This window comes from Callospermophilus lateralis, chromosome 7 (assembly GCF_048772815.1).
Source record: "Callospermophilus lateralis isolate mCalLat2 chromosome 7, mCalLat2.hap1, whole genome shotgun sequence".
Taxonomy (NCBI): domain Eukaryota; kingdom Metazoa; phylum Chordata; class Mammalia; order Rodentia; family Sciuridae; genus Callospermophilus; species Callospermophilus lateralis.
Window position 1 is genome coordinate 96,387,557 of NC_135311.1, and position 26,207 is coordinate 96,413,763.

Sequence of the window (26,207 nt, forward strand, 5' to 3'; positions counted from 1 at the left end):
TATACATACTTAGGGATGTATGTCAAAAAGAGCTTGATGGAATTAAATGAATAGCATTTCTTCAAAAGGGCAGGGTGCACATCAGAGTAATCTCTATGTCTCTAAACTTGCATCATGGAGAAGGTGGAAATGTGTTGTTTGTTGGCTACCTTGATGATTCTTAGGCACGCTAAAATTGGAGAGCCCTGATGTGAATTCTGGGGTCCGTTTTCTGGGTTTTCAAAGGGTGGCCTTGAAGCATCAGCATCATGTAAAAACTTGTTAGAATGCAAATGATCAGTCTCTATCCCATATGTAGAGAATCAAATACTCTGAGATCTGGGCCAGGTGATTTGTGGTTTAACAAGCCTTCCTGGAGATTCTGAGGCAGGATGAAGACAGAGAAACACTGCCCTGGACAGGAGACATTTAAGGAGACTTAGACCAAGTGATTCTATTAAAGGTGGTCTTCTAGTCCTGCTGTTTGTGACTTTTTAACCTGCAGCCACGTCTCTCTTGAAGCATGATTTCCCTATGGAAATTAATTCTTGATGATTTTCTTCTTTCATAATTTGTGGCTTTATTTGAACTTCAATGTTGAAGAACTACTTTTAGTTTGTGGAATGTGTCATATTTTCTCTCCCTGGTTTAAAATGGCCCAGTTAGGTTTGAATTTTTGATAACCAACAAATAAATATTTTAGTATAAGCATATGTTCTGCAATATTTGGGATATACTTATGTTCAAAAGCATTTCCTTTGGGAAGGCTCCAAAGACCCTTAGGCTAAGCCTAGTCCCCCTATGCTGGGCTCCTACGGTTCAATTTATTGAAATTGCTTAATTACTTGGTAGTTTTTCCTGCTAGGCTGAAGCTTTCTAAGGGCCGGGACTGGATCTGTCTTATTGGTCATGCTATCCCAGTGCCTAGAGAAAATTTATGGGCATTCAAATATTTGCTTAGTAAATAGGTGAATAGTCTGTTATGAACTCTGGAATTTTTAGAAGCAGGAGCAGATGCTGGAGGTGTCTGTGATGTTACCTGCCTGCTCCTGCCCTACTGACCTGCTGCTATGGTCCCGACTGGCCCAGTGCCCTTCCCTGGCTGGAAGTCTGTGCTGTAGTAGAGAGAGCCCATGACAGAGGAGTAAAATACTGGCCCTTGCTGTGTGATCTGGCTAGAAGTACAGCTGAATCTGTTTTTGATCTGTAAGATGGAGGAGTCTGAATAATACCTTTCTTGTGAAAATCCAATAAGAAAATGGGTGAGAGAGGGGTTTTGCACATCACAAAGAACCACAATCTATGTTTTTATTTTGAGTTCTGAATTTCTGGCTCACAGACTTTGCTCATTCCTTTTAGCCTGTTCATCTCGAATCCATTTCTACTTGTGTTTTATTCTAGTAAGAATAATAGATACTAAAAATTCACTATTGGGGCCAGGCATGCTGTTATTGCTTTGCATATATTACCAGCAAAGGAAGCATTCCCACTTTACAGATAAGGAAACCGAGACCCAATAGAGTTTATATACCTACCTATTAACAAGCAGAGCTTGGATTTAGTCTCAAGACTTTATGACTCCAGAACCCTTTCAATCACAGAATACTCAATCCTGACTCTGTTTTAATGATCAGAGAGTTGGGCTTTGCTTGTCCCTTCAGGAGTACACCCCACCCTTTGGGGTGGCCTGTCTCCCTTCCTCCTAAGCCCTGGTTTGGACATTTGGTGCAAGGGACTAGCAATATCCTGCTAGAGTCAAAAGATACAAGAGGCAGAGGAGAGAGTCTATAAATATCACTGCTTTGCCCCAAAGCAATTGTATTTCTGATTCTGCCTCAAATCTCATCTGAAAACCTAACTTTTAAGAACTTTGCCTATTTTCAGCAAAGTTCAAACAGGTGGCCTTAGGAGCCTGGCCTATGCATCTTGGGCTTGCTTCTTGTATAGTCCTGAAAGCAGTAAGCTGTGTGCTGCAGGTGCTGTTGGGTGGGCACCATTTCCCTTCTTCTCCCTGCTGGAAAAACCTGATTTTGTTCAGCTGTTGACCTCTTTCCCAAGCAACTCAGGAGAAGCGACTCGGCCTCAACTCTAGGAGTAAATCCTGATTGTCTATTCATGCCAGCTCTTCTCCTCTTCCTAATCATTGGTTTAGGAATGAGCATGTAATTCAGTAATGACCAGTGGCGAAGAGGAGAGTCCTCTGATGGATCTGGGGAAGTTTCTTTTATCAGTAAAGAGGCATGCAAGAAGATATGACACTATTTCATCTCTTGAAGTCTACGGGATTTCTTAGAACTAATGCAGCCATGTTGTTTTTATAAAGTGAGCTAGCATATTGCAATGCCAGCATTCTTGGAATGGAAAGAAGCTGAGCTTCTATAACATCATCAAGATGTTGCATAAACCATTCTCCAAGGAGTCCTACCTTGAACTTCTTGTGTGAGATAGTAAAAGTTCAATAGGCATGAACATGACATGATGTCGGATATGATTTGTATTTCCATTATTTGCAGCTGACAACATCTTGACTGTCTATTTTCTTCTCTGTCTTTATGCTAGATGATGAGCTTCTGGAAAGCAGGGATATATTTTCTTGTTTAAAGTTATATATTTAACATCTAATTGACACCCGATAATTGACCCATAGTTGATGGTCATTGAATGTTTGTTGACTGACGGAATGACAGCTCTTTTCTAGAAAATTATTGAATGTGGAAATACAGTATTTTCTCATAGGTGGCAGGTCAAAATCAAAGCATGAAAAGGTGTGAGTAGACCACTTTATTAGTCAAATTTCCATCAGTATAGAAAAATACCTGAGAAAATTAACTTATGAAAATAAAAAAGGTTTACTTTGGCTCATGATTTTAGAAGTTCCAGAACATGATTGGGTATATCAACTGCTTTTAGGTCTCTGGTGGGAGTTTTAGATGACTGAGGCAGGGAGCACATGACAGAGCAAATTGATCACCTCATAGCCATGAAGTAAAAGAGGAAGAGACTGGGGAGAAAGACACTGGCGTCCCATAATCCCCTTCAAGTGCTTATTCCCCATGACCTCGACTTCCTAAAGGTTATACCACCCCCCAATAGTGCCATTCAGGGGTCTGATTTCAGACATTCAATATTCAAACTATAGCACCCAGTGAAAATTTCAGCTGGATGGATAATTCTCACAGGGAGTTGGAGTGAAATTCTTGAATAATAGAGCAGGCAGGGTCTTAGACATGGCTCTCCCTAACATCATAAAAAAAGTAAGACATGAAAATGAGTCCCAAAGAGGGTGAATCATTGGCCCAGAACATCTCGACCTTTTATGACTCTGTTCACTTAAGCCAGCTTGACCTTGAACTTCCTATGTGACTGGGGCCCATCACACATACTTCCAAGCCTTTTTCCAACCTAAGTAACAAAAGGGTAATAATCCCTATTTACTTTCTTCCAGATGGAGGATGAAGAGAGAGATTGAGACGGAAGTTGAAGAGTTCTGTAAGTTTAAAAATTCTAAGAAAAAATGCTTTGCTATTATAGTTCATACTAACTATATGTGTTTTGAGGTGTGGGGAGGGAAGGGGGTTAAAAGGTGGTGGGTTTCTAGGGAACATAAGAAAGAGGAGACTCCAGTAGACAATGAGGGTTGGAATGCAAAGTTGCTAGCTCTTGATAGTTTGCCCGGGGACTGTGCTAGACACAGTGCCTCCACTATTTTGTATGATCATCACATTATCCTTGAAATACAGGCAGTTTGATTTGATTTGTGCCAGTAACGCTGCTGAAGGTGGGAGAGGTGCAGTGGTGGTGCAGGTAGCAGAGGGGTAAGGGGCTCATTCCTTCATCAACTGGCTCAGCATCCACGCTCTTTCTGCCACACCAAGGGCCTCTCCAGAAGCCGGAGGGCATTGATCTGGATAGCCCAGTTTTAAGCCCTCCTTCTCATTCAAAGCTTTTCACTTCTCCACAGGTCCAGCCTGACTGAGCAGTGGGTCTATGCCTGTCAAGGTGGCTTGGATGTGGACATTTCAGAGACCATCATGTAGATGATGGTGGTGACCACCAATAATACTCTCCTCCTCACCATCAGCTTAGTCCATAAATAGCTAGGCATGCACAGTTTTTCCTTTGGTACCTCTGTCGTGTAAATTGTCTTCATTTTAGTCAAGTTTGGTATACAAATATGAGCTCTGGGACAAGAGCCACAGAAGCTAGTGTGTGTGTGATAGGTCTGGGTTTAAACCCCGGTTCTTCATTGCTCATTTGATGGCCTTATACAAGTTTCTTCTGGGTTTTAGTATACTATATTAGACCATTTTCTATCACCGCAATGAAATACATAAGGCTGGGTAACTTGTAAAGAGAAGGGGCTTATTTAGCTCAAGTTTTGGAGACCCAAAAATGAAATAGTAGGAGGCCAGCTCTGGAGAAGGTCTCAGAAGAAAATGCCATCATGTGGGAGTACAGGCGAAAAGGGAGAGATCACATGGTGAGACAGGAAGCCAGACAGAATGGAAAGAGTCAAGCATGCTTTTTTATAACCTTCTCATGAGAATCCACCAAGGCCCCATGAAAACAGTACCTTAATTTCCCTGAAGGTGGCACCCCCAGTGATCTAATGATCTCCTACTAGGTCCCACCTCTTAAAGCTCTCATCATCTTTAACATCACACATGGACCCTCGGGGGACAAACTCAAGTTATACCCAAACAGAGCATTTACTTACCTGTAACATGGAACTCTTTCTTAGTTGTATGATTATTGTGTATAGCAATGTTGAATGTTGTTTTCTCATATAGTAGATACTCCATTCTTTAAATTCATTTTTAGAAAAGAAAAAAAAAAGTGATTTAACTCTTTTTTTCTCCCTTTTAATACTCCAGGTCCTTTAAGCCTGTCTTAGTCACATTTTTCACTACTGTGACCCCAAAACCTAACAAGAACAATTAGAGGAGAAAATATTTATTTTAGGGGCTCACACTTTCAGAGGTCTCAGTCCAATCATGGCCGACTCCATTCCTCAGGGCCGGAGGTAAGGCAGAACATGGTGGAAAGGTGTGGTGGGAAAAAGTGGATCAGGACGTGGCACCAGGAATAAGGGGGTGGGGGAGAGAAGGGCAGAGAAGGGCAGGAAAGGGAAGAGAAGGAAAGAGAAAAAGCTCCCTTTACAAAATGTAAATCCCAAAGGCACATCCTCAGTGACCCATCTCCTCCAGACACACCCAATCCACCTGCTTCTCAATCAAAGCTCTTTTTTGATTGAGAAAATTTCAAATAGGGTGATAATTGTAGGCAGTTAATACTTACCAGTGGATTAATGTACCTATTAGGTTAAGATTCTCATAACCCAATCAGTTTACTTTGAACTTTCTTGAATTATCTCACACATGAGCTTCTGGGGAACATCTCATATCTAAACCATAACAAAGCCAAATTATTGTCATTTTTTCCTCTTGTCTCTATACTTTTTATCTGTTATTCTCAAATCAGCTTCTATTTTCTATGGTTGCGTTTCTTTTAGATCCTTCTCCATATTTTCTCTACTTTAGGCTCCCAGCTCTATTCATTTCCCAAAGTGGATTCTTTTGTTCTCAGCACCCTCTCTCCCCTGCTTCTTATAACGGGCTTTTCACCCCAGGCCTCTTAGATGTGGTCATATAGACAGTTGTGCTTGCCCTGAGTTTGTTTCCAGCTCCATTCAGCATCCATCCTGCTCCAGGAATTTTTGAGGCCAAAACATTTGGCTGTGGCAGTGACTCTCAGGGCATCATCGAGGTGCATCTGGATTCTGCAGTCAGCAGCCTTTGAAGCCCTCCAGTGCATCTGGTTGCAAATGTTTTTGGCCAACAAGGAGCTCAATTATCTATGCACTTTTTTTTTCTAATCTCTCTTTCAATCTGTTAAAAACATCCAGATTTCTGGGGTTCCATTTAGAATGGAAAACTATAACCACTTGAGAACTGTGATAGTAAAAACCTCTGCTGGCTCCCCATTGCCTGTGGAATGAATGCTAAAGCACTCTGCAGGCAATCAAGGCCCTCAGAGTCCAGCCCTACATAGATCCTTTAATCAGGGGTTCTTAATTTGGGGGTTGGGAATCCCTTGAAGTTCCAAGCAAAATTGTACATTTTTTTATTAATTCTGGATATAAAATCCAAAGCTTTCATCAGTTTCTCAAAGTATTCAAACATCAAAATCATTAATAACCCATTAATCCTAGTTCTTGAATCAAGTTCTGGGCACAGCCAACTCTCATTTTCACAGCCTTCCTTCTGAAGTTTTGTCCTGCTGCTGTCCAGCCTCCTTTCTCCCTCCCTGACCCACATCTTCTACCTTCTTTCACTTTCTGACTTGCTGGATTATCTCTTCCCTTTCCTCTTTATCATACTACCTTGATCACTAAAGCCAATATTAGTTCTATTTCTTGACAATAACCTAGCTTGTCATTAATGGTAATTTCCTGAAAATTTCTTCATTGGCTTCCCCACAAAAGCAGGCCCTACAACTCTAAGTCAGGTGCAAAGGGTATATTTTGGAAGTGATCCTAGGAAATATTAAACAAGCAGTAGAGAAATGATTCAGGGTAGAGAAAGAAGCTGATAGAGAATCATCATCAAGAAATTAACAATATGGGTAAGAGAACAAACAGATTTATTCACATTTGTCACAGCTTGGGGAGGAGGAGGAGGAGATGGAGTTCCCTTGCATTCTGCCCGCCCAGCATGCAGGGAGAGTGGGATGTGGTGACCAGAAAATGTCCTCCGGTAAAGCTGAAATGATAAACGTTGGACATTGGACTGGCTTGTACCAAAAGGCAGGGCTGAAGTGATGGACGTTCCTGGGACCCAGGAATGTCTGGTATATGACCTTGACTCTCACTGATTGGGCTTATAAAAGGGTATTTTCTCTGACTTTTTAAAGCTTCTGTTTCTTTTTTATCCACATTAAACCCAAACTGGTATAGACAGAAGCACAGTGTCTAGCCTGTACTTACAATCTTGTGGTGATCCCACTAACTGTCCTGTGAACAGATTTTTAACTTGTTACACAAGTTGGATACCCCAAAGTGCATGACCCAGTATATATGTATTGGATTGGATTATTACAAAATAATGATGGACTAATGAAAATCTCTTGGATAGTTTCATGTCTATTCTGACAACAGTATCCCTGTTAGATAAGTGCCTTACCAGTGACTGAGGAGTTAGAGTCAGTTACCCAGGGGAGTCAGAAACAAGGTGGCCAGTGGGGAGAAACAGCACAATCCATGGTGAGTGTGTCTAGGGTTCTTTATACAAAATAGCCGTGTAAGTGGATTTCGGAGGGAAAAAAAAGATACAAATGTGAAAAATTAAGCCAAAAAATAGAACATTCTAGATTAGAACAGTGTGAAACAAGAGCTGCAGAAAATAGGAAGTGTTTAAGGAATGAAGTCATGAGTGGAAAAGTCACTCATAATATCTATTTGGCTGATGCCTAATTAAGAGACAGACAAAATACCCTAAAGAGATCCTGGTAGTAGGAATAGACATGTAGATAACCCTTCCTGTCAATAATGTTTTGCCATCACCCAGGTCAATTCTCAGCCCCTGAAAACTTCTGGAACAGGGCTGTACTCTTCATGGAAAGAGTTAATATCTTGGGTAGTCATGCCTTTTATGAATTTTCTCTATCTTCTATTTCCCATGCATTTGGAGTTAACTAAAAAAAAAAAAAGTCAACCCACAGACCTACCATGCCTGTACTTGTGTGTGGTATGTGAGCCTGTGGGATTGCTATGAAAATTCAAATACAAAACAGGTGCCTAAGCAGTGGAAACAAGAGAGCGCAAAACCAAATTGATTCCAGTACCATGAAAGGGCACCCCCCATCCCAACTCCACCTCAAATGCTGCCTCTCCAGCCACTATCACTCTTGTTGTGGCTTCCACCCTTCTAAACATGTGCTGCCTGTCACAGAACTGCAGCCCCCACAGCAAAGGAAGGGTCCCTGCGGGCCAGCTCACAGCTTCCTTTTCATTTCTCATTTTAAAGCTGGCATATCCACCCAAAGAATGGGTGCACTCTCCCATCCCAGTTGAACCCAGTCTCACCTTACCTTTTAAGATTTAAGTTCTTCTAGAAAACCTCTATATCCTTTCTTTCTAAACTTGGTAAATGATTCACCAAAAAGCATTAAAAATATTTCACCAAAATAATTTGCTTTTTATTAAAAGGCACAAATTTAAATATAATTACTGAAAGCCATGGACTAGAACCCAAGACGCTGAATTGAATAAGTAGCTCTTGATTTTACAAGGGACGTAAAGTAAATGGAAAACTATGTCCCCAAGAAGGTTGGTGTCTAAAATGAACTAAACGTTAAGCGTCCTCTGTATTCAAGTATTTGTAGAACTTTCTAAGAGGTTTCTCTAGCAGAATAATCAGACCTCTTATACCATGGCTCAGGGCTCCAAGAAGCTAATATGGAAAAATAAAATGAACATTTTCTGAACATAGCCAAAGTCAACTCTGTGAGGGCAATAGACATGGTTCTTGGCTTCAAAGAGCTCACAGTCTTGTCGGAGAGGTATTTAAGGACACTATCTACTAATACAATATGACTGGTCTTACCCCTTCTGGAAGTACCAGTCAAATATTTCTAAGACAACCCCATTTATTACACGAGGACTTTCTTATCAACTTGAAGTCACTCCCTGTGATTGAGTCAAGCACTCCCAAAACTCCCTTGTTTCAAGGGGTCAGTGTTAATAACTGTTGTCTATAGAGAAAGAATAAGGAATTCATGGTCCTGTTCACTGTTGAAGTTGTTCTTATGCAGCATTCTTGTGACACTCTGCTCCTTCAGTGATGTATGGACTGACTATTGCAGAGTACAGCAGGGTCCCAGACACCATCATGGAGGACAGGTGTACCTCTCTGCTGGGAGATCAGGCAGTCAGGTACAGGTGGCACTAAAAATATAGACTTGTGCCTTTCCTTGCAATTGGTGGTTAATGGATATAAAGCTGCCATTGGCTTGGAGTATATGGAACTGAGAAGGTGGTATGTTTGATTGTCTTCTATATTAATGTTCAAGATTCCCAGTTTGATAGAAATGTTGGGATGGAATTGCTGTAAGGATTTTCTGAAGGCAAACACTGCAGAGCCTGCAGAACCAAGGGAGACAGTCACATGTTCAGCTTTGGTCATATTGTTTTGGGGGTTCCATGAAACATAAGAGAGCAAGTATTTGAATATAAAGGCCTGGAGCACATGATTGCCTGAGGTGAAGACAAATGTTTGTATATTATCATTATCTCATTGTTAATCCTACATTATAAAAAAGGTTAAATAACTTGCTCAGAGTCACACAGTGCTGGAGTCTGTCCAGCTTCTTACCTGATCACTGTATCTTTCTCTCTCGGCCTTGCTCTCTCATTCCTATGTCCCTTTGTGCCCAGAGAAGTATGTTGTTCATGAGATGCTAGGCAAATATTTTCACATATCCCAAAGACTCCGGAGGTAGATGTCTCAGACCTACTTAAAATCTGTTGGTGATTCTGGTCATTTGGAAGAATGTTTTGAAAATGTGAGCTTTCTGATGGCTGTACTCTGGGAGGCAACAGACGAGGAAACACGCAGTGAGACTGCTAATTGCATTTACTGGACCACATGCCTTCCCTGGCTCTCAGAGGGATACATGTTTCCAAGAAGTATGGGGTTTGTATGAGGTCCAAGGGCACTTAGACAATGGAGAAAACAATCTTTCAAGCTGTGGTTAACGTCTGTGAGTGTCTGAAGACCTAGTCCACTCTATTGCCTGATGTCTGAACAACTAGCACTTTGGGATACTCATGTTTAGTTTTCATGGATACAAATTTAAAGATTTTTTTTTTCTTAGTCTGAGTAAATAAACCCTGGTTCAATGGTTTCAGTGCTCTTAATGTGAATTAGATCTGGAGTTCTGGATTTGGACACCGAAGACCAGGCTTTAATGTTGCTTCTGAACCCCAGAAGCACATGACCTTGAGCAAGTAACTCTTAATTGTCGGAGTTCTGTTCTCTTGGCTCATAACAGAGGATTACCATACCTGCCTCCCGGTGTGAGGATACAGTGAAATGGCCAGTGTGAAAACATGTGCTCCATGTACATTAGAAAAATCTGGTAGGGTTTAACACTTCATGAAAACATATTTCTTCAAGTTTTAGGATAATGAGACTTTTTCACTTATCTTCAGTTAGGGTCTTATTATCTCAAATTTTACCTGGGGATAAATAGTATTACTCCACCTCAGATAGTACCTCTGAAATGTTATTTTACATCACTGTAGTTGTTTCCAACTACTTTGTCTCTCTTTCCACAATAGATACTTCTTTGGGGGAAAATTTCTTTTGCTCTCATGATATGATTTGGTGGAGACCATTGACTAAAGGGATTGGTCCCTGAGTGGGCCAAGCTTTTAACCACAGTTGTCAATCCAGGAATTTATACAGGATCCAATTGGACCAATGTCTTTTCCTGTAAATCTAAATGACTGACCCCAGGAGAGACAAATTTTCTTTACTGTCAATATGAAGGGAAGGAGAGTTAACAGGTGGAGAGAGACTTCTGATAACAACATGAGTTTCTGCACTGTTGTTCTTCAGACCCATTCAGCCCCTGCTCTTTTATAGATTCATGAATCAATAGATTCCTCTTTTGGGTTGTCTGGCTGGAGTTTTGCATTCAGCCCCTGCTCTTTTATAGATTCATGAATCAATAGATTTTTATTTTGGGAAGTGTGGCTAGAGTCTTGCATTTTCTATTATTATTTTCTGTTTTGTATGAGCAATCATTGCATGACACACCCCCTCCAAATACAGTAGATTAAAATAACCAGTGTAGCCACTGTCATGATTCTGTGGGTCAGGAATTCATAGAGTGCTATGAGAATGGCTTCTAACTGCTGCATGATGAAGCCTCAGTAGATAAGACTTGAATGGTCATATGATGAATAGAATCAAATCGCCATCTGTCAGATGAGTTCATGATGGATTTGCTTTTATCTTCTGAGGACCGTAAGGAAATCAAAAAAGACTTGAACATCTGTGGTGGCTCAGGTAGCTCAGATTCTGGGACTAAAACAATGGGCTGAAGTTTCCACTAGTAAGATGGCTCCTTCAAATGTGTCCCTGGTTCCTGGTTTGTGATGACTCAGAGGAGGGACTCACTGGGGGCATCAGTGTGAACTTCCCCATGTAACCAAGGTCTCCCACAGCCTGCTGGCTTGGTTTCAAGAGGTGTCCTAGGAGGAAGCATTGGAGAAGTGAGCAGGCCATGAAAACCAGGTGAAGCTTCATGGACATTTGTGGTCCCACTCTGAGATCACATAGTACCAAAGAATCAAGGAGAAGAGATTCAGAACTCATCAGTTATTAAGAGAGATCTCAGAGAATTTGTGGCCATTTAAAAACATACAAACAAGAATAACAATTCATACATGTCTTCTTTTTGTATCCAGGCTCACCGCTGTAACTCCTTTTTTTAATATCTCAAAACACACCTCCTCCAGGAAGCTCTCACTGATCTTCTTTATTTTACTCAGAGCTCCTTTAGTAAAAGGCAAAAGCTTTATTTGAATGAAAGAGAAAGAATATTCATCCTAATCCTTGTTCTTTTGATGCTGATGATGGAAATTTCTAGCAGAAACGTGGACACATCTATGCATTACATAGCCATAGATGTTGTAAGCTTAAAGGAATTTGAGAAATGATCTAGTCAATGTATTGTGGATTCAGTTCAAAAGACCTTAAATAAATTAAATTCTATAACAGTCTTTATGCTATGTGCTAAGGATGCAAAGTTGAGCTAAATGCATGGAATATCCATACAAGAAATTTATAATCATCATATATAAAGCATCATTTGAAAACTTGGGTTCCAGATAATGCTAATCATTTTATGAAAAAAAATTTTTGTGTTATCAAATAAATTTGTGGAATTCTAAATTCAGTAAAATGAAATAATGAAGCATATTCTTTAAAAAAATTTTTTGTAGTTGTAGGTGGACAGCATGTTTTTATTTTGTTTATTTTTATGTAGTGCTGAGGACCCAATGCAGTGCCTCACATGTGCAAGGCAAGCACTCTGCCACTGAGCTACAGGCCCATCTCAAAGCATGCTGAGTGATATTCCATTGTGTATATATACCACAGTTTCTTTATTCATTTATCTATTGAAGGACATCTAGGTGGCTCCCACAGTTTAGCTATTGTGAATTGGCTGCTATAAACACTGATGTGGCTGCATCACTATAGTATGCTGATTGTAAGCCAGACTAGGCAATTTAGCAAGACCCTGTCTCGAAAAGAGCTGGTGATGTAGCTCAGTGGTTCAGCACCCCTGGGTTAAATCACCAGTATTGGGGGGTAAATTTGGAGAGCCAGAGGGAATGAATTATTGAAAGTGATTTTATGTGGGAGCCAAGATCTTGGAGCATCAGAATCATGGTGGGTGAATAGTACAGGTCCCACTCCTTCACTTCTGCATCCCAACACAGTTCTTTTGGGATTCCATTGTTACTGTCTGCCCACGGACACTGCCTTGGATACACACAGAGCCAGTGTCAGCCCCCGCCCTCAGAGCACACAGCCTGGAAACCTCCAGGGAGAATCTTTATCAGGCAAGTGCAGCATTCCATACTAGCCTGGTTCCACTTTTCCCTCACCCTCAATACTTGCACAACAGAAAGCTCCAGGATGAGGATGTGGGGGAAAAGTCACACTCATACATTGCTGGTGGGACTGCAAATTAGTGCAACCAATCTGGAAAGCAGTATGGAGATTCCCTGGAAAGCTTAGAATGGACACCATTTGACCCAGCCATCCCACTCCTTGGTTTATACCCAAAGGACTTAAAATCAGCATATTATAGTGGTACAGCCACCTCAATGTTTATAGCAACTTAATTCATAATAGCTAAACTGTGGGAGGGACCTAAATGCCCTTCAATAGATGAATGGATAAAGAAACTGTGGTATATATACACAATGGAATATCATTCAGCATTAAAATCATGGCATTTGCAGATAAATAGATGGAGTTGGAGAATATCATGCTAAGTAAGCCAATCCTGAAAAACCAAAGGCTGAATGTTCTCTCTGATAAGAGGATGCTGATTGATAATGGGGGGAGGTCATGGGAAAAATGGAGGAACTTTGATTGGGCAAAGGGGAGGGAGTGGTAGGGAGGAGGTATAGGGGCAGGAAAGATGGTGGAATGAGATAAACATCATTACCCTTGGTACATGTATGACTGCACATGTGGTGCGACGCTACATCGTGTCCAACCAGAGAAATGAAAAGTTGTGCTGCAATTGTGTACAATGAATCAAAATGCATTCTGCTGTCTTATAGACCTAATTAAAATAAATAAACGAATTAATTAAAAAAATAAAAAGCTCCAGGGAGAATCTCCTACTGGGAGTTCTGCTTTCTTCACTCTTGTTTCAGCGGGCAAAGCAGCTGAGGGGGATTCTAGCTTCAGATACAAATCACTCCACTAGTTACCAGCTGAGCACCACAAAGGCATGAAGAGGTGGGTGAAAAAAACAAAACAAAACAAAACAAACAAACAAACAAAACACCCAGGCTCTGCTCTGTGCTCAGGGCATGTGGAGAAGGGAGGGAGACTTTGATCCATTTTTCTACTCTCATGGCTTCACTTGAGAACCTTGGTGGGGAGGGAGTTCTTATTTTTTATTAATTCCCCCTCCATCTCTCTCATTCTTGCTATTTTTGGTTTGGTTGCTTGTGTTCTTTATTGCTGTTTTCTTTTAAAAATTTCCTTTGATTCCTTCCCCTTTTCCCCTTTTTACTTTTCACTTCTCTCATTTCTTCTCTTTTTAATTTTCATTAATTTTTCTTTCTTTTTTTCCTTTTCTAAAAATGTTATTTCCATTATCTTTTCAGAATTTTTAGTATTTCAACTTGTTGAAAAGTGGAGATAAAAGTTCTCAGCTGACCAGCTATTCCCACATGGCATGGCGAGTGGGGCTCTGACCTCCTGCTCCTGGACACTCACTTCCACATCAACAGCAGAAGGAAGTAACACAACTTTTGTGGATACTGCATGTACAAAAGTCATCAGCATCAGTCACTCCTACAGCCTATCAGATGGCATATTGATGACAAGACTACAGGCAAGAGCCAGAGGGGGAGCTCTGACTGCTGCCTGTATCTCCCTGTGAAACATCAGATCTGCGCCAGTATATAAGCAGAGTGTTAAAACTTCAGGCACTTCATTATAATTGGAACAGCCAGCACCAGAATCATTTTTAAGCAACAGAACCACAAAAACAGTACTTGAGGACACTTCCATTACTTGCTAGGTAGGGACTTCTAATCCCACTGGGGTTAAACACAAGGGTGTACTCCACTTATTCTACCGTCTATAATGTACCTGCTTGAATTACTCAAGGGACTTCACTCTTGCAAAGGGGAAAAAACATGCAAAAACTGGTCCCTCAAGCTCTAACACTGTTTACACTGTGAAAAAACCCTGTAATCACAGCCAGTCAAGCCACAGGGAGACTGCACTATAAAAACCAAATTAAAATCAAACTCAATACTACAATAAATAAATAAATAAATAAACCACTACCCCAAGATACATCATCAGGAGAAGGTGCTTGCTAAGAAAGCCTTTACATTAAAATGGAATAGATGTCCTTCCCATAATGTATAAATCTCAACATAGAAACCCAAGAAATAAGAAGGAAATTTGTCACCTCTTAAAGTTGGTGACTCCATGCTATCAGATTCCAAAGATGTCAAAGTATATGAAATGCTAGGCAGGGAATTCATAAGAATGATTTTAAAAAGTCAAGTAAAATTTAAGAGAATACAAATAAACAGTTGAATGAAATAAGGAAGACAATTCAGGATACAACTGAGCATTTCAAAAAAGAGAGGATTTTGATAACTAAACAAAAAGCTTGGAAATTAAAGGTTTCATAATCCAAGTTAAAGATTCAGTTAGAATCCTCACAAACAGACTAGATCAAGCAGAAGAAAGAATATCAGAACTTGAGGATGATCCTGCCAAAATACCACATTCAGATGGCAATAAAGAAAAAAAATAATGAATAGAACATACCAAATCTCTGGGACGCCAATAGGAGATCAAACATCTAGGTAATCAGTATGCCAGAGGTAGAAGTTATGTGCTGATAGCATAAATAACCTATTGTGTGAAATAATAGCAGAAAATTTCCCAAATATTGGGAAATATATGGACATCCAGGTACAGCAGGAATTTAGAAACTCAAAGAGACATGACCAGAGAAGAACCTCTATATGACATGTTATAATTAGATTGCTAAAAGTACAGAACAAATAAAGAATATTAAAAGCTTTAGGAAAGAAGTGCCAAGTCATATTCAAAGGCAAGGAAGGCATGGAATGATGCATTTCATGGCCTGAAAGAAAATAACTGCCAACCGAGATTACTACACCCACAAAGATTACCTTTTAGAATCAAGCACAAATAAAAATACTTCAAGATAAGCATCAATTAAAGGAATCCATGACACTAGGTCAGTATTATAGAAGATACTTATGGGAATTCTACACCCAGAAGAGGAAGAATGATGCTCACAGTCATGAGGGCAGAGGAAAAGATAAATCTCACTAGGAGAGGAGCTATGCAAATGAAAAATAGAAAAGAATCAAACACTGCCATCAAATGTCTAAGATAAATAAAAGAGGAATAAATGAGCACAGAATGTTTAAAGCAACAACAAAAAAGAATGAACAAAATGATAAGAACAATTGTGTATTTTCACTAATAACCCAAAATGTAAATGATCTTAACTCACTCATTTAAAGCTCCAGACTGGTGTTTGTATTAAAAAGCAAGACCCAACAATAAGCTACCTGCAAGAAACTCACTTCAGTTTAGAAGGTATATACAAACTGAAAGTGAAAGGATGGAAAAAGATACTCTAAGGAAAATGGAATTTAAAAGCAAGCAGGAATAACTATACTTACATCCAACAAAACAGACTTAAAACAAGATTAGAGACACAAAGAAGACCACTACATATTGATTGAGGGAACAAATTTATCAAGAAGATAGTTATACATATATAACTGGAGCATCCAATGTTATAAAACAAACATTACTAGACATATAGGGAGAGCTAGTCCCCAATATAATAACAGTGGAATACTGCAATACACCATTCTTACCAATAGGTAAACCATCCAGACAATAAACAACAAACAAACAAGAAAACTAACAAATTACACTGTAGATCAACTAGATTTAACAGACACCAAATGTTCCTTTCAATAGTTATAGAATATACATTCTTTTTATCAGAAAATGGAACTTATTCCTCAATAGACCATTTATTAGACCATAATGCAGGTCTTAACAAATTAAAAAAAAATTAAAATAATTTCTCTGATCATATCAGGTCAGAGTAGAATGAAACTAGAAATCAAGAGCCAAAGAAGCTACAAAAATTAAACAAATACGTGGAGACTGAACAACACACTTTTTTTTCTCTACATTTTTATAGGTGCTTTATAATTGTACATAATGGTGGAATTCATTATTACATATTAGTACATGCACAAAAGATAACAACATAATTGAACCAATATCCCTCCTCAAATTTTCCCGCTCCTTCCCTTCCTCCTTCCCTTGATCCCCCTTCCTTTACCACTGTTCTCCCTTTGCTCTTCATGAGAAAACCCCAACTTTCTTTTACTTTTTAATCTCTAGCTTCCACATACAAGAGACAACATACAACCTTGTTTTACTTAAAACAATGGTTCATATTCCATTCATTTTCCTGCAAATGGCATAATTTCTTTTTTCTTCATGGCTGCATAAAATTCTATTGTGTATATATATCACATTTTCTTTATCCATTCATACACCAAGGCTGGTTCCAAAGTTTGGCTACTGTGAATGGTGCTGCTATAAACATAGGAGTGTGTGTATCACCATAGTATGCTGACTTTAATTCTTTAGGATAAATACTGAGGAGCAGTATAGCTGTGTCATGAGGTAGTTCCATGCCTAGTCTTCTGAGAAACCTCTATACTGATTTCCAAAGTGGTTGCACTAATTTGCAATTCCACCAACAGCGTAAAAATGTTCCCTTTTATCCACATCTTCTCCAGCATTTACTACTATTTGTATTCTTGATGACTACCATTCTGACTTATGTGAGATGAAATCTCAGTGTAGTTTTGTTTTGCATTTCCCAGATTGTTAATGATGAATTTTTTTTAATACAGTTGCTAACTGTATTTTTTCTTTTGAGAAGTGTCTGATTAATTCATTTGCCCATTTATTAATTGGCTTATTTGTTTTGTTAGTGTTAATGTTTTTGAGTTCTTCATATATTTAAAATATTAATCCTCTGTCAGAATAGTAAGCAAATATTTTCTACCATTTGTAGGTTCTCTTTTCACATTTTTGTTTCCTTTGCTATGCAGAAGCTTTTTAAATTTGATGCCATCCCATTTATTAACTCTTGGCATTTTTTTTTTGAGCTTTACAGATTCTATTAAGAAAGCTGTGTTCTGTGACTGTATGCTTGTGTGTTGGTCCTATATTTTATTTTAGGAGTTATATAGTTTCTGGTCTAATTCCTAGGGTTTTGATACATTTTGAGTTGATTTTTTTTTGTACAGGGTGAGAAATAAGGGTTTAGTCTCATTCTTCTCCATATGGATAAGCAGTTTTTTTCTCAGTACCTATTGTTAAAGAAGCTATCTTTGCTCCAGCGTATGTTTTTAGCACCTTTGTCAAGGATCAGATAAAATGTAGATTTGTGGGTTTTTCTCTGTGTCTTCTATTCTGTGCCATTGATCTATGTGTCTGTTTTTTTCCCCATATACTTTATTTGTCAATGGACCTTTGTTTTATTGATTGATTGATTGATTGATTGATTGATTGATTGTGTGAGAATTGAACCCAGTGCCTCATACATGCCAGGCAAGCGCTGTACCACTCCAGGCGTATATGTCTATTTTTATGCCAGTACCATGCTGTTTTTATTACTGTATCTCTGTTGTATAATTTAAAGTCAGGTATTATGATGCCTCCAGCTGTGCTTTTTGGGCTTACAATTGCTTTGGCTCTTTCTGGGTTTTTTATTTTTCCAAATGAATTTGGGACTGTTTTTCTATGAACAACACATTTTTTTTTTTTTAACAAAGAGTGGGTAATTGAAAAAATCAGGGAGGAAATTAAAAAATTCCTAGGATGAAATGAAAATGAAAACACAGTATACCAGAATCCGTGGGATACAATGAAAACAGTACTCAGAAGGAAGTTTATAACAGTAAGTGCTTACATAAAAAAAGAGATCTCAGATAAATAACCTAATAATGCATCCCAAAGACTTGGAAAAATAGGAATCAATCCCCAAATCAGTAGGAGGAGATTAATAACAATGATTAGAATAGAAATAAATAAAATGGAAAAGAAAAGAACTATGGAAAAGATCAATAAAATACAATTGGTTTTCTGAAAGGTTGAGCAAGCTTGCAAACCTTTAGCTAAACTACCTAGAAGAAAGAGACAGAAGATTTAAATATATAAAATTAAAGGTGAGAAAGGAGATGCCACCATGGATAGACTGAAATTCAAAGGGTCATTTTGAAAAACTACGTGTAAATAAATTGGAAGATCTAGGTGAAATGGACAAATTTCTGGACATGTGACAGTCTATCAACAAACAGAAGCCTAGGATTAGACGAATTCACTGTTGAATTTTAGCAATCTTTTAAAGAAGAAGTGACACTAATAATCCTCAAATCATTCCATTAAAATAGAAAGGGAAGGAACCTGCCCTAACTCATTCTATAAAGCCAGTATTACCCAAACATGATAGGGACACAATAAAACCCAGAAAACTATAGACTGATGTTCCTGATGAACATAGATACAAACATCCTGAACCAAATACTTTCAAAGTGAATTCAATAGCACATTAAAAAGATCATATACTATGACTGTTCCATTCCAGAGATGCAAGGATGGCTCTACATACACAAATTAATAAATGTAATACAGCACAAAAGTAGAGTCAAAGATAAAAATCAGATGATAATCTCAATAGATGCATAAAAACCTTCCATAATATTTAACAATGCTTCACATTCAAAGCCCAGAATAAATTAGATATAGAAGGATTATACCTCAACATTATAAAGATTATATTTGATAAAGCCAATGGCTAATATCCTAATGAATGGGGAAAATCTGAAAGTATTTCCTGTAAGATCAGGAACAAAACAAGGACACTTAGTCTCACCACTCTTATTTGATATAGTACTGGAAATTTTAACCTGTGAAATTAAGCATGAGAAAGAAAGAAACAGAGAAAAAGAGGGAAATAAAATTATCCCTGTGTGTTGAGGATCATTCTACACTTAGACAATCCTAGCAAGTCTACTAAAAGATTCTTAGAACTAATAAACAAATTCAGTAAAATAGCAGGATATAAAATCAATACAAAAATTAATAACTTTTCTATACACTAGTAATGAATTCACTGAGAAAGAAATTGGGAAAGCAAGTTCATTCACAATAGCCTCAAGTGCCCCAGTCCGGCTGCAGCAAAATAACCTGGGGGTGACGAGCAACTTGTGTACATTGATACAGAAGGAGTGGGAGCCCTTTATTGTAGGACAGGAGGGGTATATATACATTCCACACTGCTTATCTTAATTAACATAAACTAGATACAGCAGTCAACCAATAAGGAATCTCCACACTTAATGGCTAGCTGGCGTTACTTCACAAACCACTCCCTCTGGCAAAATGCCAGGGGCCATCTTGACTTGTTTACAGACCCTAACACTCAAGAACTACAAAACCAAAGAAATAACAGCAACAAAACACCAGCAATAAACACCTCCACAATAAAAATTGCAAAACACCAAAGAAAGAAATTGAAGAAGACGCTAGAAGGCACACATATCTTCCCAGTTTATTGATTGGGAGAATTAGTATCATTAAAATGGCTATTCTACCCGAAGTGATCTACAAATTAATACAACCTTTATTAAAACACCAATGACTTTCTTCACAGAACTAGAAAAAACAACTCTAAAATTCTTATAAAAGCATAAGAAATCCTGAGCAAAACAGCAATGCTAGAGTATCACAATACTCAATTTCAAAACATATAACAGAGCCATAGTATTGAAAAGAGCATGGTATTGGCATAAAAATAGGCATGTATACTGATGAAACAGAATAGACATTCCAGAAATAAATCCACACATGTACACCTAATTGAGTCTCAACAAAGTTGCCAAAAACAGACATCAGAGAAAAGACAACCTCTTCAACAAATGGTACTGGGAAAAGTAGATATCCATACATAGAAGATTGAAATTAGATCCCCATCTCTTCCCTGGCACAAAAAATCTGTTCAAAAGATCTTAATGTAAGCCCTTGAACTTTAAAATTACTAAAGAATTCAATAGGGAAACACTTCAAAATATTGGCACAAGCAATGATTTCCCAGATAGAACTCTAGTAGCTCAGGAAACAAAAGAAAGAATGGAAAAATATTATTACATCAAATTAAAAAGAAGCTTCCACAAAGCTAAGGAAACAATCACTAAAGTGAAGAGATAACCTGCAGATAAGAGAAAATCTTTCCCTGCTATTTATCCGATAGAAGACTAATATCCATAGCACGTAAAGAATGAGCAAAACAAAAGAATAAGTAATCAAAAAATCCTTACATGATTTTAACAGACACTATTCAAAAGGAGAAATACACATGGCCAATAAATATATGAAAAATGCTCAATATCTTTAGCCTTCAGGAAAATGTAAGTAAAAAATACAGTGAGAGTCCATCTCATGCTAGTCAAAATGGCTATTATTAGAAAAACAAACAAACAAACAAAATAACAAATACCACTGAGGATGTGGAGAAGAAGTCTCAGTAAATTAGTGTGAGTGTAAATTAGTACAGCCACTGTGGAAAATAGTATGGAGGTTATTCAACAAACTACAAACAAAAAAACTACCTTGTTGAGGGGCTGGGGCTGGGGCTCAGTGGTAGAGCACTGGCCTCGCATGTATGAGGCACTGGGTTCCATCCTCAGCACCACATAAAAATAAATAAATAAAATAAAGATATTGTGTCCAACTACAACTAAAAAATATTAAAAGAAAAACTATCATGTTGATCCAATCATATTCTGGGGTATATCTCTGAAGCAAATTAAGTTATTGTACTAAAGAGACCTGCATGCCATGTTTATTGCAGCCTTATTCACAATAGCTAAGATATGGAATCAGTCTAGGGGCTTGTCAACAGATATACAGATAAACAAAATATGGTTTACATGCACAATGGAGTATTATTTGGTCACAAAGAAGAATGCAATTCATCTGTAAAAATTTGATGGAACTGGTGGTAGACACCAAGTTAAGTTAAATAACTCAGAGCCAGAAAATCAAGTATCTCATCTTTTGTTCTCATATGTGGAAGCTAAAAAAATCAAAAAACCAAAAAACCAAAAATGATGACCCAGAAGTAGGAGACCATATGGCCTGGGAAGGGGACTAGGGAAAGAGAGGGTGGAAGGGAAGGTGGACATGATCAGTGCATGATAGACATGTATGAAAATGTTACAGTGAAACCTATCAATTTGGACAATTAGTTTGTGTTAATAATGAACTTTATTTTTTTTTTAAAGAAAGGGTATTGAATATCTTCAAGGTAAGGATGAGGGTGGGGTGAAGTGTGCTGCATTTCTCTAACTTTGTATCTCCTTTTTTTGAAGTTTGTAACTGCCCTGTTGTCGTGTGGGAAATAATTTGGTAGTGAGAACAGAAAGTGGCATCAAAGCATTCCTGTTTCACCCCTTCTATTTCTTTTCATGTTGGCCATGGCCAAAGCCTGGGCTCTGTCTCAGTGTCCCTGTGTGCATTCCTGGTCTTTGATGGAATGCTACTTTCCTAGTTTGGAAAACTCAAAATCTAGCTTCACCCTTTTTTTTTTTTTTTTTTTTTTTTTTTGGTGAGGGGTACTAGGGATTGAACTCAGGGGCACTTTATCACTGAGTTACATTCTCAGTTATTTTTATTTTGAGACAGGGCTTGCTAAATTGCTGAGGCCAGGCTTGAACTTGTTATTCTGGGACTCTGGGATTACAGGCATGCACCAACATGCTTGGCCTAACCTAACTTTTGCTAGGACCCCCTTCTCGGTACCATGCTCTGGGTTGGACACCTCACGACCAAACAGTCTGCTCCATATGGACTGAAGTTCCAAACCAGGATGCCAGTATTCACCAGAATTTGAGAATAACCCATCCATTAGACTGGATCTTGAATGCTATCTGTTAATGTTCCCCTGAATTAAATAGTCTCTTCTTAGCAATTGATAAGGCAGCGATCTATGATTTACCAAGGAACTTCCCTGGGCCAGTTCTTAGGTTGGTGTAGATTCAATATTTAATATCAGGTTAACAATTATTAAATATTAGCCATTGTGTCATCATACCTATAGCTCTTGGTCTTTATAATGTTTCTATGAGTGAAGCCTTAGCTGGGTCTAATCAAGGAATACTATCGTTGTAGCAGACCAGTGATTTCAAACCAATCATCTTGAAATCACTAGCATTTACAAAGCCTGAGCATAGCTTGGGGGAAGCGGATAAAGGGATTCTTGTTGGTCCTGCCAGTCATTCTTCTATTTATCAGAACAAGTATGTTCTGGCCTAAGATTTCATAAAACACTGTCTAACAAAAGCCTATTGTTAACCAGACACACCTGTCCTTAGAGGTGGTTTAGCAACTATTAATTGTTACTTAATACTGTCTTTCCCCTCATAGCCATTTTCCTTCTAGCTATACATTCTACTGGTTGTGAAAGGTGTTCTAGGAATTACTTTTTTCTTCCATTTCATTTCATTTTCAATGAATTTTTTTCCAAGGTAGTACACTTTAAAAGAAGAGTCAGACACTCTCACTTATTTCAACAGAGACTTGGAACACCACTAAGAGAAAATTTTTAATTGCTTTTATTTTTAAAATACATGACAGTGGAGTGCATCACAAGTCTTATTACACATATAGAACACAATTTTTCATATCTCTGTTTGTATACAAAGTATGTTGACACCAATTCATGTCTTCATACATGTACTTTGGATAATGATGTCCATCACATTCCACCATCATTGCTAACCACCTGGCCCCTCCCTTCTCCTCCCACCCTGCCCTATCTAGAGTTTTTCTCTTCCTCTCATGTTCCCTCTCTCTACCGCACTATGAGTCAGTCACCTTATATCAAAGAAAACATTTGCCATTTGTTTTTTTTGGGATTAGCTAACTTCACTTAGCATTATCTTCTCTAACTCCATCCATTTACCTGCAAATGCTATGATTTTATTCTCTTTTACTGCTGAGTAATATTCCATTGTATATATGCCACATTTTTTAATCCATTCATCTACTGAAGGGCATCTAGGTTGGCTGCACAGTTTAGCTATTGTGAATTGTGCTGCTATAAACATTGATGTGACTGTGTCCCTGTAGTATGCTGTTTTTAAGTCCTTTGAGTGTAGACTGAGGAGAGAGATAGCTAGGTCAAATGGTGGCTCCATTCCAAGTTTGCAGAAGAGAAATTTTGATGCATCATAAGTAACTAAGTGGAAGGCCTGAGAAGTTTCATCTATCTTTGGGTCTATCATTCCTATTTTGCAGATGAAGAACTTAGAGTTCAGAAGGGTTGGTGAACTTGTTAAGGTCTAAGCTGCCAGCCTGCCCTGGAGCTGGACGAGTCCCAATCCAGTTGTCTTAACCACCAGGGAATCGGAGCCACAGCTCTATCTGCCCTCAGGTGTAGCTTTCCTCAGTCTGGTGCTCAAGAGGTTGATCATCCTGAGCTTGAATCTGGCTCTGTCACTTAATAGTTGTACAGCTTGGGTAGCAAATCACTTAACCTCTCTGTTTTAGTTTCTTCATTTGTAAAATAGAAACAATAAAGATACCTTTTTAAAAATATTAATGAAACTGGGCATAGCGGCTCACGCCTGTAATCCTAGCTGCTCAGAAGGCTGACAAAGGAAGATCACAAATTCAAAGCCAAAGCCAGCCTCAGCAATTTAGTGAGGCCCTGAGCAACTTAGAATGACCCTGTCTCAAAATTAACAATAAAAGGCACTGGGGGTGTGGTTCAGTGGTTAAATGCCACTTGGTACCCCGGTATATAAAAAAAATCACTTATTATTAAGCCAGTGTCAAGTAAATGATTTTGACTAATTTAAGGTTATTTCCTGTCAGTAGGGTTGTATAGAGAGTCAGGGGCAACCAAAGGCAGAGGGAAGGTTCTCTTCCAAAAGTCTGAAGGATAAGATGAAAGTCTGGGAAGAGAAGCTGGGGCGGTCACGGTGCCTACGGGTAAGATCAACAACACTAGGGACCCCACAGCACTAGCTGTAGATGAGGGGATCTCCTGACATTTATGCACAGAGCAAGTCAACTTGGGTTCATCCACAAGTGGTGTGCAGTGCAAATTTGCTCCATTTGGGATCCTCTGAGAGAAACTCCTATGTCAAGAATATAGATGGTTGTATTTTTGCCTTAGATACCAGGGTCAAATTTGATTTCTTTTAGCTTCTTTATTTATAGCATTTGGGTTAAAAAAAGTTATTAGATTGAAAAAAAGAAGACATTGTATGATAAAGGGCATATAATTTTTAGAGAAACATTATGGCAAATGTTCATAGTGTAGTCATTCTGTGAGGTAAGTTTGCAACTCGTAGCAAGTCACATAGCCAGTCACTGGCAGAACTCAGATTTGCATCAGATTTTGTCAGAGTCGTTATCTATGCTGCATTATGTCTCCTCTGCTGTAGAGGACTTTCTTTAGTTTGCCTTTTACTCACCAAATACTCTTGGGACCTTAGGCAAATTATTTAACTATTGTAGTTTTATGTTTCAAGAGCTGTGAATGCAGAGGTTGGACTTGACTAGAGCTTAGATAGGAACTCAGCCAACTTTTTCCATGCAGTGCCAGGTAGTAAATACATTAGGTTTTTCAGGCTATGTATTTCTGCAGCCACTAACGAGGTCATAGACAATAGTTAGCAAATGATCATGACTGTTTTCCCACAAACCTTCATTTATAAAAACAGGTAGTACACTCATTTGACCTGCTAGCTCTATTTGCTAATTGTGGGTTTCCTTCTCTCTAAGTAAAAAAAGTTGCCCCCCCCCTTCTTTGACAAGCAGGGAAAAAAGGAAGGAAATTTATACTGATTGTGCATGTACTGTGAACTAGGCATTGTACTTAGGGCTTTGATGTTTATATCATTTCATCTCACATGCCTATGCTACAGATAAGAAAATAGAGTTTTAGAAAGCTAAAATAGATTATCCACAATCACACGCCTGGTGGAAAGCAGAACTTCTAGACTCCAAAGTTCTCCTTCTTCTCTTATATGTGGTCCACATGCCTTCCCCAGCACCTAGAGCCGCACTTGCTTTTGATTCTATAATGGGCACATTAACAAAGAGATAGTCACAATAGCAGCCCAACTTAATTAATATGGATTTACATAGTCTCCATAAAGATATATACATATCTACAAGTTTATCATGATTTATCTTTTTTCCCTTTTCACAGATGGGGAACATTAGGTCATAAATAAACTGGAAATTGGCAAGTCTAGGATATGAACCTTCGTTTTCTAACTTTCTTTCCTGGTCAACATTGGATTAAATAATATAGGAGGACATTTTCCTCTCTCTGGACCTTTCTAAAGGCAGTTTCCAACTCAATTCCAACCAACAGAGGTAGCTGAGAGTGGATTGATGGCTTTGGAGGGACTATCAAATTCACTGCAGTGAACTCCTGTTAAAGCAATATGGACCTGTGTCCAGGAAATATCTGAAACTCTTGTGCTTTGTCAATGCCTTGGCTCTTAGGCTGATGGCCACCTGGATTCCTCTTTAAGGAATTCCCCAAAGTGAGAAAATGGCTCCTGTGATCATCTGACTCTTGGAGTGCCCAAATTTCTAGGTAGGCAGAAGACACAGTCTTTGGCTGACAATTTCCAAAATATAAATGCAGAAGCTCAAGGGAAGGAAACCTTTATTTATTTATTTTTTATGTTAGGAATGAAAAGAGAGAATTCAGGACTATTCTCAGGTGATACCATAGGATACTATTTAGCATTTTTCTTTTGGAGCCCCAACTTGGTCAATTTTCTGTTC

At 38.6% G+C, this 26,207-nt stretch overlaps 1 non-coding gene across 1 annotated transcript; it reads left to right on the forward strand.

The window, feature by feature from the left end:
- The first annotated feature begins 10,930 nt into the window (after positions 1-10,930).
- LOC143405343 (small nucleolar RNA SNORD51) lies at positions 10,931-11,011 on the forward strand. Its single transcript, XR_013092052.1, has one exon. It is a non-coding gene; the product is annotated as a small nucleolar RNA SNORD51 (small nucleolar RNA).
- The last annotated feature ends 15,196 nt before the right edge of the window (positions 11,012-26,207 follow it).